The sequence below is a fragment of the Gambusia affinis genome, linkage group LG04 (assembly GCF_019740435.1).
Source record: "Gambusia affinis linkage group LG04, SWU_Gaff_1.0, whole genome shotgun sequence".
NCBI lineage: Eukaryota > Metazoa > Chordata > Actinopteri > Cyprinodontiformes > Poeciliidae > Gambusia > Gambusia affinis.
In genome coordinates, this window is record NC_057871.1 from 29880834 (window position 1) to 29898203 (window position 17370).

A 17370-nucleotide genomic window follows, 5' to 3' on the forward strand; every position below is an offset into this window, starting at 1 on the left:
TGTACCAGTAGGTTGAGAGACTATCCTGCTCCCACCATTTGAACTTACAATCAAACCAACAGGATTATGGGATGTTGGAGTGTCACTGAGAGTGTCATTGACCTTCACCGAGTCATTAGCTGAGCTGTAAAAGTACATGTGCAAAGATGTTCATAATATCAGGCAATGTATAAACACTGCATTATTTACTGCTTCCCATCGCTTTGAACTCAGAGTTTCAGTGAAACTCATATGACCCTCAGGTGTTTGGATGAGGAGGACAAAAAGCCGACAGCTTGTTATTGTGTGAACAATTCCCTCATTCTGAGTTCGGTCAAAACAATGAAGATGACCGTGGGTTTAGAGAAGATTAGAAGAACGCCAAACATCATTTCGATGCGGATTTGTTCAATGACTACAGACATCTCGCTGTTGACCTGGACAACAGAGTGGAGTGGAAATGTAACACCGATGCTCATTCCAAGAAGGGGATGAGCAGACTTTATATATAGTGAGAAAGCATGAATCCTCCATTGTTTACACCATTATGTCCCATATCTTCTTTGTGCATCTCTGCAGTGTTGTTTTTGTCAGCATTTACCTGCTGAAAAAGCACCATCAGACCCACACTGGATATAAACTGAACAAACTGATAAAGAAAGTTGGAACAAACTGATAAAGAAAGTTGGCTCTGTGCTGGATGTAACTCCAGACTCCCTGGAACAAAAAACAACAACAAAAAGAGTACAAGTTGGTAAAGTAGATGGACAAATCACCTTCTGGATGATTAAACAGAGGTTATGGGACTCAGGGAAACTGATAGATAAATAATGGAAGAACAAAACAGCCAAACAATGAAGAGGAACAACAGAAATAAACTGAGAACAACAGAGTCGTGTAAAGCAGATGGAGGAAACAGTGGAGAACCAGAAGCCAGAGGCTTAAATACACTGATGGAGAGAAGAGAGTGACAAAGCCCCCAGAGGAACTAATCAAAGGTAAGTTGAAGCAGCTGGGGAAGGGAGCAGGCAGAGGGAATTATACCGGTGAGCTGAGACAGAGAAACTATAGATGACCCGAAAAAAAACCTGACATTAAAATAAACAGTGAACTGAAAGAAACACTAATCTAACAAAAAGAGTTCAAAGTACAAGTGAAGAGAAGAAATTAGCACAGAAACCAAAGTTCTTATTAGATTATACCACTTATTGCAATATATATTGATGCTGCTGATAATACACAGATATTAAATAATGCAGAGATTTAGAATTAGAATTAATTAGAATAATTTTAACAGAAATATAGCTAAAAAATAGTAACAATGTTGTAGTTACATTATGAGATGTAAAAATAAGAAGTTCTGAATGATGGCAGAAGAGGAACAGAATAACAATTGACATATCAAACTTAGATTGGTCCATATACTTTCTAGCCATTTAGTGACTTTTAAAATATGCAGTGAAAAAATATTTCTCTGCAACATTACAATAACAACAAGGTTCCTTTGAACCAATATTTATTTATTTAGTGGTCTGAGTGTTATGAGGAATATAAATAAGTAAACCAGAAAGAATCAAGGATTTTCTTTTGCACAATACATTTTTCCAAACCCCTCATAGTCTCTAATGCGTTTCATTCAGACTACTTTGATAAGATATGATATGATGTGAAATTAAATCAAGTGAGCAGTAATGTCATGACTGTTGTGGGAAAACCAGCTCAGGCTGTCAATCGTTCAGTCATCACAGCAACCATCAAACCCCCAAAGAATTGAAAGCCAAAGGGCACTGTCTTTGTTGCGCAACACCCCCCTCCGCCTTCTCGCTCTACTCTCTACTTCCTCTTCAGAGAGGGGAGATGTGCTACCAGCTCTCCGGGTGAAATGAGTTTCCTAAATCTGCTGGGATTTACCCTGTCCAGAACTGAAGTAAACTCTGTTTAAAGCTGGTCACGAGAAAAGATCCCCTTGGTTCCTGACGGCCTCCACCCAGGAGTCCCAACCTTCTTCCCCCTGTGAATCAGCCAGACTGAGCAGCCTGCAGTCAACCAGTTTCACAGAGCTCACCTGTTAACGGTCGCTCGTTCTCTTTATCACAACTTGCTCTTGTTACTGAACCAGGTTGGTTTTAGTGACTCGGCGAGTCCCAAGGATGATGTTTTAAATATGGGCTACCAGAAACCAATAAAACATTTCCCACCTTTTCCTCTCCAGAATCAAACATCAGAGCTATTTTACAACCATCAAAGAACTTTAAGGTGACTCATCAATTGAATGTCCACAACATCTTTTAGATTTTCTTTGTGCTAAATATTTTATTAGTAAGGCATTTTTGCAAGGGCCAGTACAGCTTAATTCTGCATCAGAAATAAATAAGTAAAATCAATCATCTAGTCTATCTTTCCCTAATGCTGAGACTTCATCTAAAAACTAAAAAGGGAAACTTTAAGAGAGACGGATGGAGTTTGGTGTTTCGAACCCCAGAACTGGCCTGATGATGAAGGTGTTGCAGCAGGAGGAGGATGTTGATCGATGAAGGCAGGGATCTCTGTAGGTCTGACGATCTTTCGTCTCTGTGTGGATGGTGAGGTCACACAGGACTTGGGTGCTGACAGGAAGAGTTCTCAAGAGTTAGAGCAGCAGGTCTCAGGTCTGAAGCTCCCTTCATTTTGTCTCACAATCTTTCTGGTCCGTTGAGATGTAGACGCGCTGACTTCATGGAAGGAAGGCACCAGTTCTTCTTCTTTGTCTTTGTTCTTATCTTTTGGGTCTGAACCCAGCTGATAAGAGAAGTGTGGTTTCAAGCCATATGTTGTGGGGCTGACCAGCTCTGTGGCCCCGGTTCTTCTTCTTCAGCTGCAGAGTTTCTTGTTCATCTTGATCTTGACTCGAAGCTGCCTGGAGGATCCAACCAAAGGTTCCTCTTTTGCATCCACCTTTTAGAGGGTTTATCCACCCTTTTGGTGTGTTTGCATTGGCTACCACTGTTGCTGTCCCTGTTTCATTGGCTGTCTGCTTGGACAGATGATCTCATGTCCATCACTGTCTTAGAGACATTATGTCCTGATGTCTCTGCTAATGTCTCAGGGTTGCTCAAAGTTCCTCTTACATCCATTGCCTGCACAATCTTTTCTCTGAAAAGTTCAAGTTGTCCAACAATCTTCTTCCAAATAAGGCGTTGATCATCTCTGCTCTCCTGTCGGTTCCCCCCCAACCTTTCGCCGACCATCTACCTCCAACATATCAATGATCTTTAATTGCTGTTACACATTTTACACCATTTCAAGCTCAATGTCAAAATTTCATTTATAACTTTGTTAGCTTCTCTGATTTGGCATTCATTCATAATTTTATGATAACCATAACTTATTAGTTACTCTTATTATAATCTTAATCTGAGTTATTACAGATGTTTTCTGAAAAGAAACCAAGAATAATCCGTGATTCTAATTATTTGATACCATAGTCACAATTACTTATTTTACTTGTAAGTATCCCCACAAATGTAAATGCAAGTATTCTTACAAGTAAACCAATAGTAATATAAGTATTTTACTTTGAATCTTATCCAATTACTCAAAATGTTTAGACTTCATTCTTTAAAACTTGTATGTTTTAAAAAAGATCCTCTTTTTTTCAGGAAACCTGCTCTTCCTGTTTCATGACTCTCTCTGTCTGACTATGATTTCTTATGATTAGATAGAAAAAAGAAGTTTGCAGGAGACAAAAACCACACACACACAACCAGATTTATTTTATTGATGTTTGAGTCTACTGTTGGGCCTGGATGTCACTTGTGTGATTAATTTTAAAGGTAACTTTATTTATTGTTACTGTTAAACTAAAACCTCCAGGATGGGGAAGCGGGATGATCAAGGGTTCTCTTGACAGCAGTGATCAGACTGACAGAGGGCGAGAAATGATGGCGGATAACTTTGAAAATGGGGAGAAAAAAAAACCTATATTAGCATTTAAAAATATAATTGGCATGGAAAAGAGCAGCTTGTTAAACAATATCCTGAAAACAGACATAGGCGCCAATGGCAGTGACTTACAGATAGAGTTAGTACAGTATTGAAAATCTTTGGAGCTTATTATGCTGTCAGTCACTGCGGGGTTTAGCCTCTAATCCGATCCCAAACAGAACCCTAAATCCAGTCATCTTTATTCCTCTGCTCACTCGCTAATGTATTCCACTAAGGAATGGTGTACATAATGCGGGCATAAATCTTTTGCAATGATCACAGACGTCTGCTTAAGCTCGTTCCTCAGCTGGAGACACATTGTACCCGTCAGTGAGTAATTTGATGGGTGGATGATGGCGGGAAGAAGGGAGACCGGGGGGGAAATTAACTTTTTCCTCCATGTTCCATTTGTTGAGTGTATGCTTTATCCCCCTGTGTTCCTTCATGGGTGTGTGCCTTCTCTAACATTGGCAGCCCTGGTGTTAGACAAACACCTGACTCAGCACTGCACAGTTTGAAAGGTGACACAGTCATCTGCAGGGATGACACAACGCAACGCTGCACTCCAAAATGCTATAAGAACAAGGCTGGACAGAAGAAAAGGAATGTCATGGCATTACAGTGTCTCTTATAGCTTGGCAAGTGTCACCTTCATGATATTACTTTTAGTTGTTATCATGACAACTTTGGATAGTTGGATCAATCTATACATCATCTGTGAAAACCCTGGACAGAAAACCACATTGCTATCATCATTGCACTCAGCAACTACAATAATGGCCAGTTCTTTGGTCATCATTTTATAGAAAAAGCAAATGTTTCTCTTAAAACACATGTATCTATCTACAGGTGAATAATCTACATGTAAAGGTTTCTGGTATAGTGTAGGTTTAGGTTGTGGAGCAGTGGGACAGTGTTGTGTTTTGTGCCTTAAGGAGTTCTTTGAGGAGGCCGGGTGGCGGGGCATCGCCGTAGATGCAGTGATGTAAAAATCTTATGCTCACTCCTGGTGGCGACAGGAAGCCAGTAATGTGCTAATCAGAACCCTAGCTGCAACATTTTGGATATATTGGAGCCTCTGCGGGCTCTTGCGGCTGCCTCTTAAGAATTATTAACCTTAACAATTGTGTTCACAGTGAAAAAGGGACTGTTGGCTACGTTCACTTCCTGTCTTCCCATTGTGCTCTGAGATTGGATATCTGTCTGGGAGACAGGCGAACAGGGCATAGTTAAAACACAACTCATTAAATCTGGAGAACACATTCTTCTGTGCGCTCCGTCTGCATAAAATTAATTGGAACAGATCAGAAATGTGTTTTGAGCCCAGCTGACTATGAGTCATATCAAAACGGAGAGTAAACATTAGCCATTGCAAGCCCAACCATTCAACAAATTGTGTGACATTAATTCATTGTCAACAGAAGTACTTTCTTCATTTGCTTCTCTAAGAGAAAGTTATCACAGAGATTTAATTCATTTTTTTCCCTGTGCTGCTGGTGAGCAGAATGCTTAACCATGAGATATGTGTGTTGTGACTTTAACAAATGGCTTTGGAGATCTTTGATGCATCTCTATTGATGAGGTGATTCCAATCCAAAATCAGAAACATCATTCCGTCTTTTCTCAATTCCAGCTGAACTGAATTAAACACTTGCAGTTCTGCCTGCATCAGCTGTCTGGTCAGCAGAAGTGTTTTATCCTTCACACTGCTGGACTGGTTTGTGTTTTCCTGTCAACGTCTCAAAGCACTGTGTGTCAGGGTGTCTCCATTGTTGTAATGAAACAGTTTTGCAACACGTCCGCATATGTCGTAGCGTTGCTCTTGGCGAGTTTGACGGTCAAGAACGTGTCGAGGTGTTAAGTCTTATATTGTCTTACTATTTTTTCTTTCAGTTTACTCCTGTGGTTTGTGTGTCAGTGTGTCTCGGAGAAGCCAAAGCAATAAATCTCTAAACGGCTGAAGGACAAACACTTTAGTAAAATCCTGGACAAAGGTTTCCCTTCTGGAGTTCATTTATAATTTGAAAAGGTATAATGGGTCATCAGGCACAGTCAAGATAGGACAGATAGATGATGGAATACATGGAAGTGGTGTTTGGGATGAATGACCTGTCAAACTAGACCTTATGTGTGAACTAACAGCATGGACTTTCTCTCTGAAATGACTGATCAAAGCAAAAAGCCTGCTGAGCACCGAGAACTTTTGACAGGAATCTTTTCTGTTCCCGTGGATAAACTCCACCCACACTGAGTGACACTCAGCAGAAGTGGAGGAAAACTTAAATACTCTCTGCATGAATCATTTATCTTGATCTTAATCAGTGGGTCAATTTGACCCTGAACAGTATGTGTGTCTCAAATTCAATTATAAAGATCACAAATAAAAAAAAATAAAAATAAAAAAAGTGTAATATAAAAAAAATGACCAACCTTCAAATTCCAGGAAATTGTTTTTTGTGTGTGTAGGTTTTTTCAGTGGACATAAAAAATGTAAATTTTATTTTTTATGTCCAAATGAGTAAATGAATAGGTTGTTGGCATTGATCCTTAATTTCTGAGAATGAACATTATTGTTGTACCTCAGAAACGAACATAAAAGGAGGATTAATCTGAGCTAATACTGACACGCTCCAGGAATCTACATTTGTGGTTCTCTGAAAAATTTTGTTCCAAATATGCATCTCAGTGGCGCAATGTCTTTGAAAACATGAATCATGATAAAAAAAGATTTAAAATAATAGGGCATCGTGACAAAACGTTTGAAATTCATAAGGAGGCATTTCTTAAGTTGACCAATGGATCATTTTTGAAACAGATTTAGGTGGCAAAATTTTCAAGTACTTTGAAAATTACTATAATCCCAAAATACAAACCTTAGAACAAATTGTTATTTGTAGATAGACTTATTAAAATAAATAAATTCAGACATTTCTTTTTACAAATACATTCAAAAAGTCAACAGAATATACAAATTTGATGCATTTTAGGCACGTGGGGAAAAAATTAACGCCTGGAACACAAAGAATAAAGAGCAGTTATAACCATTCTGAAAGAGAAAATTTTGATTCATGTCTTCAACACAAAAGTCTTAACAAAAAAAAAATTTTAAATTGGAAAGCAAATATTAATGTTCAAATATTTTTACTGGATTTTTCATAATCTCTGGATTTAAATAAAAAAACAAAATAAAATTATAACTTCTTCACAAGAGCTGCTGCCAGAAGAAATTGTAAGATCCTCAACAGGATTAAAGCAAATAGCTCCTTAAAATAAATAAATAAATAAATTTACTCTATGACCCCAACATTTAATTACAATCCCTGGAATTAATTTTTAAAAAATTCTGAAGATTCTTGTTTTGTCTGTTTTGCAACATTACAATTATTTTATTTATCTACCTATTAATTGCATCCAAATCAACATTTTCACATGCAAGAACAAACACTTGTTGAAAGTGTCACTGAATATTGATTGTGTAATATGACATAAAAAAAACAAAAAACCCCCCTCCTCTCTCCTCTATCAGTGCTAACTAGAAACAGCTAATCAGAACCCGAAGGCGGATCTTAGTGCTTCACAATCTCGTGTGGCGCTGCTCGTCCCCTTCACCCACCTGGTCGCTGCTGCAACCTTTTACCTTCAGTTGATCTTGTCATAGATGTTCATGCTAGTTAGCATAGTCACTGATGATGGTGTATAAATGGTTTTCCTGTAGAGGTAAGTTGTTTCTCCACCATCAGCACATTTATTGGCCAGTACATGAGATTGACTGACGGGGCTAAGACCCTCCCCTGGCTCTGATTGGTTGTTGTTGGTTGGCAGGTGTCCTCCGCCAGACAGCTGCAGTGGCTCAGGAGGTTGAGTAGACCGACCTTTCCACAGATTAACTGTCTCATAACAAACTGTTACTACATGGTGACAGTTTTAACAAATATATAAAACAAACTGTAAGAGAAACACTTGCCCTTCATCTTCTGGGGACAATTGTCCCCGGAAAGCCACTTGATTACACAGGATCAGCTGGTGAACTCGGTCTAGTAGTAAACAGAGTCCAGTGTACTTTCCTCAACCTTGGATCTTGTTTCTGTTTTGTTTTTTGCTCAGACACAAAGTCCAGATCCTGCTGCCAAAGGTAGCGTGTAGAGACAAGAACAATGTTCAGCTATGGCTTGTTTCAGCGGTTCTGTATGCACAGCTTGCGTTTGCGAAGCACTTCCTGCTGATGCTCAGCTGTCTCTGTTCTGCCGTGTGGATTGCATATCTTCTTATGTGAACTGGAATCAAACCAACACACCAGGTAAACTAGATAACATGCCACTTGTCATTTCTTTCAGAAATTAATTTGCATTCACAGTTATACATTTTGTTTTTGTTGCTTTTACCCAGATATTTCTCAACACTTTGAAAGCTCCAACATGAGAATGTATTTCCAGTTTGTCGAAACTTGTGGCATTAATTAGCACAATGCTTTCGACAGAGCAATTAGGCTAATTGCTCTACAGAGGGTCTTACCTACAGTATGAGATTTCCTGTAGGTGCCACATAAAAATTAGTTTTTATAAATCATATCCCAGGGTCCACAAAAAGACTTCAGAGACATGCTGATGGCACATGTCAGTTTTAGTTTTATTGAACTGCTCTGCTCCTGTAGTTGATCACAGTATCATAATTAATAGATTGAGGGATTCAACTCAATTAGTTGAATGAACCTATAGATAAACTAATAGGAGTTTCTCTATTAGTTTATCTAGAGAAACTACTCAACATTTAGCACTAAACCTTTTACTATTGGAGCAAGACCCAGAAAAACTCCTGTTAGATTACAAATCTAGAGTAAACTTAGAAAGTACCATCTAGTTTATAGAATCATTAAATTCTATAGATTTAATGAAGATTAAATCTATAGAATCAAACACTGAGAACCAACATCTAGTTTTATCAGAACATGAATCTGGAGAAACCTCTGCTAGTTTATTAATTACGGACTACTTAGTCTTATTAAAGACTACTTAGTCTTATTAAAGACTACTTAGTCTTTAACCAATGGGGAACCAATGCGTAATTTTATAATTTTACCCTTTTGTCTTTGTTGTTTTGTTTGCATTTTCTTCTAATTCATATAAAGCACTTTGAGCTGCCTTGTTGCTTGTTACCTCAACTAGAATTACTGGTTTCCTAAATGCTTTATGTCTGGAGTTGAAGAGGTGAGTTGTTTTATATTCTTGTAGGTTGATTGTAATAATCTTGATTGTGCTAAGAAGTGATATACTGGGTCTGGTGGTGAAGACCTTGTTGCAGGTATGCGAGAGGCTGAGGACATGGGAGCTGCAGAGAACAACTGAGGAGTTATCTGTTCCTCAAACAGAGCAAAACCTGGGAGAACAGGACACAGAAGATGCCTTTAGTAGTAGAAGACAACATAAACTCTCACTAGAAATCACTAGGAAGCAAAAGTAGAATCGCAAAGAGGCCTAGAGATTATCAGAAAATGTTATTATCCTGCAGAGTGAAAGTTCTGTACCTTTTAAATCCCCAGCACACTGATGAGATCAGCTGTGCAAGTTTCACCACCGGTCGCCAACAAAGATCTTCTCTGGAAGAGATTTAACACTCAAAAGGGAAACACAAACACCTCAGAATCCTGACAGTGACAGATTGTAATTCAGTTCAATTAAGTTTATTTATGGAACACCAGCATAATAAACTTAATTATATTGTCGCCTTTAGGTGACATTTCTAATTTAAAGGCACTTTACGAAAAAAAGTTCATTTCAGTCATACATATAGCAGCCTTCCCGACCCCACTAGGGACGAGGGTGTAGGAAAATGGATGGATATATTTCAGTTGGTTTTAGTTGTCAAATCGTACAGTAAGCTCATTTAAATATTCAATTAGATTTAAAAAGTTTCTAGGAAACCCATCAGATTATAGGAAGAGAAGTCTTACAAGAGCTTTTTCCAGTGCCAACTTCCACAAAAACATCTTCTGATTGTACTGCTTTAGTTATTTAGTGTTTGGTCGACACGTGACTGTGTTTCTGAACATTAGGCTATTTTTTAGAATCTATATCCACTAAAAAACTGTCGGCTTTGTTTGGATGACTTCCACTAAACCCCTTGAGGAGGTTGTGTAAAGAATTTTGCACCAGCTGCTCAACAAAGTACACACTAACCTCCTCAGAGCAGCCCAATAAAATAACAGAGAGCCTATTTAGGAGCTCCTTCAGTGCAGCTGGATTAATGACTGTCTATAAAAGGTCATTTCTGTTTGCATCTGTGAACTTTGACAATGATTCTTTATGATAGGAATCAGAAATCCCTTGCAATAAAATTCATGTTTTGCTTTTAATCAAACCTTCTACTTATTTTATGACCGATGGAGTAGTAAATATATCGTTAGCAGCATTAATACATTGGAATAAATGAGAACAACTGTTTTTCCCGCTTGAAGATTAAATCTGGTTTGGTGGTAAAAGGTTAATAAAAACAAACTCTTTATTTTACTGCAAAAAATAAAGAGAGAAAATGACATTTCATAATTGCAAAAAAAAAAAGAATAAGATAAAATAGCTCATTTCTTCTTAAAAGCACAAACTACCACTGACACAAATCACAGGGTAATAAATGCTGCTGTCCAGTTGAAGCTGGACATTTGAATCTCTTTTGTTTTTCCAACTGGCCATGTGCAGCCCAACAGAGAGGCAACCTGCAAAGATCTTCTCTGAAGGACAGAGAAAAATCATCAAAATACACTCACTTACAGTGATAGCAATGTCCCCCGCATGCAACCACTGTCAAAATAACTGAATGCTTTTGTACATTTATAAAGTGATTCAGGTTTATTCTAAAAATCCCACATTGTGTTAGGTTCCTATTTTTTTGAAGAGGCAACAAAATTGCAAACCATTTTGTAATTTTATAAAACCATCCATCCATTCATCCATCCATCAATTGTTTTCTGCTTATCTAAGATTGGGTCACAGGAGGGAAATCTTATCCATCTCCCGGCCGACATCCTTCAATTTATTTTGGGGGATCCTAAGGCGTTTAGCGGTGCAAACAGGAATTATTGTTCTTCTAGTTCCAGATTTTTTCTGGGTTTGCTTTTCAGTTGACCATCTCAGGGAGTGGCGTGAACACTTCTTCACACCGCTGTAAATCCATTGATGAGACCCAGGGATCACACATGACTGGTTGACACTCCAGAAATTAGAACAGATTACACTGTCAGCTATTAGGGACTTCTTTTCTGTATTTCAGTGTTTCATTCTGCAATAAGAAGAGAAAAAAAAACAAACCTACATGTTCTAGAGGATATTGTACTTTTAAGGTGAAATGAGTGTTGAATTAAATTAAGCATTTAGGTGTTTGCAAACTAATGTGATGATGACATCATCATTGTCCTGTCTGTGTAAATTTCTCCGTGGAAGATGGATGTTGCTTCCAGAAGGATCGATCATGGAGGCTCAGCAGGCTAATCCACTGTCTAATGCAGACTGTCTCCAGATGATCTTGAGAGGAAGGCATAAATACCACCAGGCTTAAAGTGTTTCAGGATATCTGCATTCACTTTTAAAATACTGTTATTTTGTGAAACAATTAAATGGACAATCAATTCAAAATAAGAGAATTTCAACCCAAAGTGACCCATTTTCTCCTAAGTCATGGGATACAAATATACTAAACATGCAATGAGCAGAGACGTCTGAAAACAATGTGAATGGGTGTATTCACATAGTGCTATCGGTGGTGCAGGGTGACCATGGAGGGGAAGAAACCTGCCTCAATAAAAAAGATGTCAGATGTGGTGAGTGAAGTGAGCAGTTTGGGTTTCATGTTTGGGATTGACTTGACCTGAACATAAAAAATGTAAGGTTTTGTGAGCTCCTTTCCTTCCAGTTCTATTAGTCAAAAAAAGAAAAAAGACCTTTAAGAAGAGGACAGGGGAAATGCATATGTTTTATTAAGCAAACGTTCCCTCTGTTCACTTACTCTTATTCAAACATTATTCAAATTGGTCCTAAAAAGGACACATACTATCAGTCACTAACTTAGCAGATGAAGGAAGCATTGATGTGGAAATATTTTCCAAGCACATGGTTCCATTTCAGAACCCAACCGTGAAACTATATTATCAGGAGTTCTCATAAAAATATTCCCTATATCAAAAATAGCTTTGATTGACTTTGACTTTGTTGTTTGATGCTTTGAAATTGTCCTCTGTGTCTTTAAGCTCCTACTCTTTCTTGTAAGGACTTAAGTTTCTGTTGTTTTCTTGTTAATTTAGTTTCTGGTCGTCTCATCTTCCCCTTGATTGTCTCCAGCTGTCTCTCATTTCTCTGATTATTCCCTTGTGTGTATTTAACCCCACCTGTGTCACAACATCCTAGTGATGGTGAGATGAAGCCTCATGAGGCATTGAACCACTTGAGCCAATTGGTTCGAGAAAGGGTTCATTTCTTGAGGCTTCATGTGCACACGACACCACCTACTGGCCAGGTGTACAATCACAGCCCGCTGTATCTTAACACATGTGATGCATTGAATTTTTTTCTATTATGGGTCTTGGGAATGACTTCACATATGTGTACAATAAAATATTGTTTGAACAATAAAATATTGTTTGAATGTATTCTCTGTGTGTAATTATTCCCAAAATAGTGTCATGTGATATGGCATGTTGTGTAATAATGTTTTTCTGTGACTCTAGAAAAATGGCATGAGCTTAATCAGGCAGAGGACAGTGAAAGTGCTTGTGGAACTAGGGAGGGGGTAGTGAATAGGCTAATGCTTGTGTAACTTGGATGATTTCATTCATTTTTATTAAGAAACAACAATTTCTCCACAGTTTTAGGTTTCAAACGATTTCTCTTTTGAGAAAAGACACGCTCACATGGCACAGATAATGCGGGTGCATAAATAAATAAGTGCAAGTTTGTACAGATTGGGGTACAGTGACCGATGATTATAGTATAGTATATAGTATAGTAATGAAATACCTTGGCTGGGTGAAGCTCCAGTTTCTCCCTATTCTCATGCAAGGCACGGTAGTGTCTTAGCATGGATGAGGTACCCCAACTCCTTGGTGCACAATAAACACCTCACCTTTACAGAAAATAAGAAACAGTGAAAAATACAGTTCCTCATAAGCAAACCTAATGCATCTGCAAATGTTCAGTTCACCTTACCTCTCGCTGGCTCCATCCTACTCCTATCCTGTCTTTGTGCTCCTAAATCTCTTATCTATCTATCTCTCTCCTAAACTCTCCAAACACCAAACTAACTGTCTCAAACTAAATAACCATTATCCAAACTCTGCTATCCAAACTATCAAAACTCTATCCACTCTCTCAACTGACCGCAACTCGCCTACAACAACCCACATTTTGAATGGAGCCTGTGGGGTTTATAAAGCTGTCAAACCGCGCGACAAAATCTGAGCCATTTCCCGAAGCAGTCACGTGGTACAGCCGGGCAGCGAGGCTTCGGACGTCATCGTTTTCGGCTCCTCCCCTAAATGAAGCAAGCCTCGATACGCGCTTCACGGAAACGCCCCCTCCATTACTCGACACACGCCTCGAAGCCTCGGCTCATCACGTAACATCACTACAACATCCCCTTCTTCCCTGTTGGGTTCTTGTCATATGTATTGTTTAAGTCTTTGCTGTTATGTTCATTGGCAGTGCTACCAGTGTCTCAGTTCCTTGCTCACCTGTGCTGCCTGGACTTTGTGAAAGTTTTGTGTGCAGCATTAAACTATTTATTTTTGCACCATTACCTGGGTCCAAGTCACATCCATCCTCACCACCTGCTCCGCAGGTCATGACATTTTTGACACTCCACCTTCAGCACGTCATCACAACAATGTTTTACTGCTCACAGCCTCAGTGAATGACTCTTTATCAGCGTCGGACTGAGTTCGTATATCAGTGGCTCATATGATGTATGTCGTCATTCCACCAGGTGTGAATGACTGCTGCCTCTCGTCTGAAGGAGCAAAGAGCTGCAGTTTTCCACAACTGTAGCTTTGTGGAAAAAGGTGGCGCTTTGGAAAGCAAGTCCTTAGGCTTCCCTGAATGGTTTCCAGGGAATATTCAAGAATTTCTCAAATATGCATGAAACAATCAAAGCATCAATCCAAGTATGTTTTTAGTAGTTAAAAAAAATAATCCAAATAATTCTTAGAAGTATGTTAATTTATTTTCCAGAAGAGTTATTTTCAATTAGGATTTTTTTTTTTTTTTTTTTTTTTTTGGAGACCGGTGCTGCAGACACTTTGGTGATTTTCCCATTTTCTGTTTTTGCATTCACAGCCGTGTTTAACTCTACAAACACCTGAAACACACTGCAAATATTGGACAAAGTCCTTCGGTCTTTTTGGCAGCATGAATCTCATCTTTTCTGCTTCAGAGAATGTCTCTGCCAGCAGTGGCTCATTTTGTCCGTTCGTTACACCTACAGGCCTGTGAAGATGCTTCACTGAAAACTAGTCAGCTGCAATTTAAAAATCCCCTGTGCCTCATTAAAAACTAAAGAAAAAACAAACATTAAAATGGTTGTCATAAAATTAACGTTGGGTGTCCTACAGGGAGCAAATTTTAAAGGATTCTTCCCTTCTTCAATAAACATACACACAACTATACATGTTTTTTTTTTGTTTTTTTTCAGGAATGCTGAAATGAGTTATGAGTAATACACGTGTACTGTGTTCCACATTTGACTGCATATAGCGAGAGAACACACTGTCTGCAATAGAACCTTCATCATAATCTCAAAATGACAAGAAGCTTGTATCATCCTAACAGCCAGGTTCTAAATTATTACCACCAATAAACCCCAGAATCAAGGCAGAAACGGCTCACTGCACCCTATCAGACAGTGAAAATTGCTTGTGTGTCTGGCACGGTAAACTGAAGAAAAAAAAAAAAAAAAGACACACACATATGTACAGTACAGTCCACCTAAACCATTTTAAATGAAACAGGCTCGAGGCAAGCCCAGGGTGGAATGACAGACCAGCACTGAACAACAGATCCATCCTTTTAGTGTTGCTGAAAGGTAGTGGCTGCCCTGACAGTGAAAGATGGTGGGGCTGTGACATTGCATAACCCAGTTTACAACATCAAATGCCCCTGAGATAAAACCACATGAAAGGGCAGGTCATAGACCAGGACACACTGACAGCCCTGCTCGTTGCTCAGAAAGAGGGAACTGCATTGGAACAGGTAACATTCCTGCAGACCTCTTCTTCAGATGCAGATGCAGTAAAAGCTTTGCTTTCTGCTCTGGACTAATGCTCTTAAGGTCACATGCACTTCGATTCCAGGGAAGATATGGCGACATCGCAACGGATTCCTAGAATGGATAAAATATTCACACACAATCATGCATGGGCTTCGCAAAGCTTAAAACAAAATTCATCGAAGTTATTTTTCTTATGATGCCAGAGCTCCCAAATTCATACGTCCATATATCCGGTTCTCATATCCACAGGCGTGCCGTCTTTGGGGAGATGATTGCTTCTGTTCCACAGCAGGAGGAAGGAGCTTTGTGTCTGATTTTCAGTCTGTCCAAGACATTCACCAGCATGGAGATTTTATTTTATTTTTTTTCACTACAAATCGATGCATACACACTGGGATTGGGGAGCCTTTCACAAAGATGAAAATGAAAAATGGGGAGACATTAATTGCAGTTTTACACTTAACAGACATACAAAACCTATTCAGGATATGTCATTGCTAAATTCTTGTCTGCTGACTTTTCTGATGCATTTATTAAAAGTCATACATATAGTTCAGAAATCCATAAATCCATAAATGTGACATTTATATATTGGGAATAACATAAGAAAACTTGCTCCTCAGTCTCACCACAACTTACCAGATCCTCACATCTACTCCTCTCAGTCCCTTGTGCTTTCTTGAGTTTGAAAGCGTTTTGGATTGTTTTTGTGTCTTTACCCTTTTTCATGCTTTTTCATCAAACTCAGCTGCTGCCTCTGATGATATGCTGCCTAAGTCGTTTTCAAAATCTGACAAATCAGCCTCATTGGAACCCATATTCTAATTTATTGAATATGATTGCAAATGTTAATATGAGATGGAGATTAATTCAATAACCATGGTGTGGAGTTTAACGTTACCTGGGAGATTCATGTGAGGAGACGAGGTGGTCTGTGCCCCAAATGGCAGTAATCAGTGTTACTGGTCAGGTCAGTTCCCTCTAGCTTATAACAACTTGTGTTTACTTATTGCAAGATTACATAAAACTTCACTAACATAAATCAATTTCATACCCAGAAAGTCAGGTATCGTTTATCAACTTAACTTACCTCAATGTTTTGTTTTTTTCCAGATTCAACTGAATTTCTGAAAGCTAGAAGTTTACGCTTTCAGGGGAACCAAAAGTGGGACCGGAATCTTCTCAGAGTTATTTGAACGCTTAGAACTTTTAAATAAGGCCATGGGTGGAGCAGGTGACTACCCTTCGTAGACTCCATTTTGGCTGCTTGGTGATTCTGCAGGTGATCCGTACTCACCTTGCTCTTCTTGGGGGAGGGTCTAACACTACTTTCCCACTCTGGCAGTGGTTTAGTGGACCAATTCGTCTCTTGCCATTGATTACTTTCAAACTAACGAACAAATCAAAAAAGCGCAATGCGACTTGGATGCAACGTGTAATGCAATGCTTTATAGAAATGTAGCCAAGTAGAAAGTACTGCCAGTTATTATTATAGTAGGATACATAAAAACTTAAGTACGGTTGCGTCCCATCACTGTTCATGGGAAATAATTGCAATCCCCAATCCCCTTCACAAGCGAGGGTCAGTGGGTTACCCAGACCTCTCGGCAAAGGCTAAACACACATCGATCCACTCAGTGTGCAAATCTTTTCCATGTCTGGGCCAGGTGAGGTTTTGCGTATTGTGTCAAATTACGTTGCAGGCTTCACTCCTGGTGGTGGTCTTCCATCAATTCCTATCAAGTTTCAGCTTTGCAACCATACTCAACATGGGAACATAAAGACTTTGGTTTCCTGGACGCTGCCTGGCGGGACATGGGAACGCCGCCAGATCACTAGCTGCCATCGTTTATGGTTGGAACACCGTTGGGGGACAACCAGGATAGACTAGATGTCTTGCTCTTGCTGAGTAAACCACCACAAACACCCCGTCTGAGCCTGACGGGGTGTTCTGGATGCAAGCTTTCAAAGCCCACTGAGTCCCTGCTGTGGCAGTGCTTTGCATACCAGAACTGCAGAAACAAATTATAGGGGCATTAAAGTTTTTTCAGCGGTGGGGGGGACACACTCTTTTTCAAAACAAACATCTTATTTGCTTCAAGCTGTGGTCCTGTGACTCCTCATACAGTATGGGGGTAAAAAAAAAGAGTGTAGTGCTGTATCCATTCAATTAACTTAAGAGTC

General features: G+C 39.1%; 1 long non-coding RNA gene across 1 annotated transcript; it reads right to left on the reverse strand.

The window, feature by feature from the left end:
• Positions 1-7460: 7460 nt before the first annotated feature.
• LOC122829805 lies at positions 7461-9510 on the reverse strand. Its single transcript, XR_006370432.1, has 3 exons — positions 9464-9510; positions 9212-9315; positions 7461-8216 (listed from the first exon to the last, which is right to left on the reverse strand). It is a non-coding gene; the product is annotated as an uncharacterized LOC122829805 (long non-coding RNA).
• Between the last annotated feature and the right edge of the window lie 7860 nt (positions 9511-17370).